The sequence below is a fragment of the Grammomys surdaster genome, unplaced genomic scaffold (genome assembly GCF_004785775.1).
Source record: "Grammomys surdaster isolate TR1022 unplaced genomic scaffold, NIH_TR_1.0 62, whole genome shotgun sequence".
Taxonomy (NCBI): Eukaryota; Metazoa; Chordata; class Mammalia; order Rodentia; family Muridae; genus Grammomys; species Grammomys surdaster.
Genome location: NW_021604564.1, coordinates 1,872,086 through 1,876,709, shown reverse-complemented (window position 1 = coordinate 1,876,709; position 4,624 = coordinate 1,872,086). Strand labels below are relative to the sequence as shown.

Below are 4,624 nucleotides of genomic sequence, written 5' to 3'. Positions count from 1 at the left end.
GGACCTGTAGTCCTGATGTCATCCTCACTCCTCTCCTAACCTCAGAATCTTGGTCTTTTTTGCCTGCAGAGTCCAGTATTTGAAGATTTTCAGAATGATACACTGAGCTGTGTGTACAGTCTCATAGTTCCTCTCTATTGCACAGCTCCCGACCCTCCCTAATTTCCTTTGCACCCCAGTTTCTAAGGCCTAGAATGAATATGCTCAGGCTTCTCAGGGCAAAGATTGAACTTCCTGGTAACAATTTCACATTCTAGATTTTCTTGACACTGTGACAAATCACAAAACAGACACAATTTAAGGGATGAAGGGATTATCTGGCTCATCATTCTGGAGACTCCAATCATGATGTTGGGGAAAGCAGAGTGCCTGAAACAACTCAACCGTGTCAACAGGTGCTTGGCCCATGGCTTGTTCACATCATGGTGCATCAGGAAGCAGAGAGCTTAGAGCTGACCAGAGGTGGATTCCATTGGCACCCATGTGTTCTAGTGAGGCCAGGATTTCCATTCCCAACAAAGTGCTCCCAGTTGGGGACAAGCATTCAAACCCTGATCCTGTGGGAGTGGGTCATTTTAGATTAAAATACTGACATCCAGGAAACTAACACACAGAAAGGCAGTTGCAAAAAGACACAGATGTAGAAAGACACACAGACCCTCATGCATCATGCACATGTACACACAGAAATGGAGGTGCCCACACAGTCATATACACATAGAAATGATTATACACTCACAATGATACAGGTTACATAGAGACACATGCACAAGTACCACTATATTGTATCTGATATACTCAGAAATGTTCACATATAGTATTAAACACACACAGGCATAAATGAACACACTCTCTTGAATAGGCACAAACTGAAATGTCAGAGTCAGTTGTATACATGACCATGCAGACACATATGTCAATGTGCTCTCTCACACAACTATACACACACACATACACCACACACACACACACACACACACAGTTACACATGTGCACAGAAACTGGATACTGCATTTATTCTGTGGTGTGGCATAGAACAGAAGACAAAGGAGAAGTGGAGACCCCATGTAGCTTCAGTCTGGTCTGACATCAGTCTTCACTCATGGAAAAAAGAAAGGGAGAAGTTCTGAAAAAAGGTGAATTTAGTTTTGGGGCATGTTCAAGGGGATCTAACTATCAGGTGTCTGTGGAGCAGCAGGCAAGATAGTATAGCTAGTGTAGAATGCAGAAAGCAAGACACCATAGGAACCATTGAAGAGATAACTCACTGCTCATGAGGGCTAGGTATGGATGTCACCATACGGATATTGTCTGGAGAGGATCCAGATTATGTGCTTTGAGTTGGAAGCTAAAAGAGCCATGTGGATGTGAAGGTGGTCAGTTTCTGGTGGAAATGGGACCTGGGTATGGAATTGGTGGGCACACAGGAGCTATTGTTATCCTTCTGGCTCAGGGTTCTCAGTTGTCACGACCCATTCTGATAACATCCTTTGTCTTGGCAATGTTTCCTGAGAATGAATCAAAGAACAAGCAGGAGTCCAATTACAGAAATTAGCACTATGTATTCACGAGGTCTAAACAAAACAGTGCAACTATCCTATAGCATGGATGGGGGCTTTGTGCAGATTGGCTGTTACATAGTGCAAGATATACATGCTGCAGGGAGGCCAGGAGCACAGAGGCCCCATGGTGACCATGCAGCTCCTGCTGCCTGTTGGCCTGACCCTTTGTGATGCAAGCAGATAAGGGGACTGCATGATTGTTGCCCCTCTAATAAGGTGTGATCTGTAGAAGGGCTTAGATGGGTGTCCATGTTCATGAGCCTAGATTGGATGATAGTCTCAGTCTGTTGATGGGATTCACGGGTGGAGATCAGTGCACTGCTCAGTGTTATCCCCTAAAATCTGTATTCCAGCATGACATTTTTCTGCTATCTGTAGAGTGGGTGCAATCATAGGCTGAGGGATGTGTTGCAAATATCCGTATAACTGTTCTGCCACACAGGGACCTGTTGCTTCCCACTGTCAGCTTGTGGACTTCCAAGATGTTCCACAGAAATGAGTCTTTCAGAATTTCTATTTTACAATGAAAACTTTACGCAGGAGGACAATGTGTACAATGCTTTCTGCTGTTTGTGGAGGCCTGAGACTGTTGGGAGAGGGTGAAAAGGACGAACTTTCAAGAGTTACTGTTTAAAATTTATGTAGGGTCTTAGAGGGAGAAGGAGAAGTGGACACATGGATACCTTCATAAGCCAGAAAGTCTCCAATGGATAACCACTTACACATTACTATTTAGTTTTGTCCAAGGGAGTTTCACTGGAGAATCAAACTACTTTTGAGCATAGGATGCACTTCCCAGCAGTAGTGAACTCAAGGGCATCTATGGAGGTTCCTTGTCTCAAAATGTAGTATCCAGACTTTTCTTTTGCTTTGTAAAATTAAAAAATATATTTATTATTTTTATTTTATTAATGTATTTTTCTTCCATCTTTTTACCCTACAGGCCTTTTGTGAATATATTATGAGTTTCAGTTTAGTGCTTGGCTAATTCCTTTTTAAAAGTTAATATTATGAGGGCGCTACAGGCGACAGCGCTGCAGACACCATTATCCTCTGCTTCTCCGCTGCACGGACGTCGCCGTCGTGCTCATCTCCCACTCGATTGCGGCCTATTGGTGGATTCATTTAATTCAAGAAAATGGAGACTGAACAGCCAGAAGAAACCTTCCCCAACACCGAAACCAATGGTGAATTTGGTAAACGCCCTGCAGAAGATATGGAAGAGGAACAAGCCTTTAAAAGATCTAGAAATACTGATGAGATGGTTGAATTGCGCATTTTGCTTCAGAGCAAGAATGCTGGGGCAGTGATTGGAAAAGGAGGCAAGAATATTAAGGCTCTCTGTACAGACTACAATGCCAGTGTTTCAGTCCCAGACAGCAGTGGCCCCGAGCGCATACTGAGTATCAGTGCCGATATTGAGACGATTGGAGAAATTCTGAAGAAAATCATCCCTACCTTGGAAGAGGGCCTGCAGTTGCCATCACCCACTGCAACCAGCCAGCTCCCGCTCGAATCTGATGCTGTGGAATGCTTAAATTACCAGCATTATAAAGGAAGTGACTTTGACTGCGAGTTGAGACTGTTGATTCATCAGAGTCTGGCAGGAGGAATTATTGGTGTTAAAGGTGCTAAAATCAAAGAACTTCGAGAAAACACTCAGACAACAATCAAGCTTTTCCAGGAGTGTTACCCTCATTCTACTGACAGAGTCGTTCTTATTGGAGGAAAGCCTGATAGGGTTGTAGAATGCATCAAGATCATCCTTGACCTTATATCTGAGTCTCCCATCAAAGGACGCGCACAACTTTATGATCCCAACTTTTATGATGAAACCTATGATTATGGTGGTTTTACAATGATGTTCGATGACCGCCGAGGACGGCCTGTAGGATTTCCCATGCGTGGAAGAGGTGGTTTTGACAGAATGCCTCCTGGCCGGGGTGGTCGGCCCATGCCTCCTTCTAGAAGAGATTATGATGATATGAGCCCTCGTCGAGGACCTCCACCACCACCTCCTGGTCGGGGTGGCCGGGGTGGCAGCCGTGCCCGGAATCTCCCTCTTCCTCCTCCGCCACCACCCAGAGGGGGAGATCTAATGGCTTATGACAGAAGAGGAAGGCCTGGAGACCGCTATGATGGCATGGTTGGGTTCAGTGCTGATGAGACTTGGGACTCCGCAATTGACACATGGAGCCCATCAGAATGGCAGATGGCTTATGAACCACAGGGTGGTTCTGGATATGATTATTCTTATGCAGGGGGTCGTGGCTCATACGGTGATGTTGGCGGACCTATTATCACTACACAAGTAACTATTCCCAAAGATTTGGCTGGATCTATTATTGGCAAAGGTGGCCAGCGGATTAAACAAATTCGTCATGAGTCTGGAGCATCAATCAAAATCGATGAACCTTTAGAAGGATCTGAAGATCGGATCATTACCATTACAGGAACACAGGACCAGATACAGAACGCACAGTATTTGCTGCAGAACAGTGTGAAGCAGTATGCAGATGTTGAAGGATTCTAATGCAAGATATTTTTTCTTTTTTATAGTGTGAAGCAGTATTCTGGAAAGTTTTTCTAAGACTAGTGAAGAACTGAAGGAGTCCTGCATCTTTTTTTTTCCTATCTGCTTCTGTTTAAAAAGCCAACATTCCTCTGCTTCATAGGTGTTCTGCATTTGAGGTGTAGTGAAATCTTTGCTGTTCACCAGATGTAATGTTTTAGTTCCTTACAAACAGGGTTGGGGGGAGGGCATGCAAAAACTAACATTGAAATTTTGAAACAGCAGCAGAGTGAGTGACTTTTATTTTTTGTTCATTGTTGGTGGTTTTAAAAAAAATTCCCCCCGTGTAATTATTGTGAACACCTTGCTTTGTGGTCACTGTAACATTGGGGGGGTGGGACAGGGAGGAAAGTAAATAGTCCACATGTCCCTGGCATTTGTTCAGAGCAGTGTGCAGAATGTAATGCTCTTTTGTAAGAAACGTTTTATGATTTTTAAAATAAATTTAGTGAATCTAAAAAAAAAGTTAATATTATTTATTATTAACTTT

At 43.6% G+C, this 4,624-nt stretch overlaps 1 pseudogene; it reads left to right on the top strand.

Annotated features, from left to right (window-relative positions):
* Nucleotides 1-2,584: 2,584 nt before the first annotated feature.
* LOC114618027 lies at nucleotides 2,585-4,599 on the top strand (annotated as a pseudogene).
* Nucleotides 4,600-4,624: the final 25 nt, after the last annotated feature.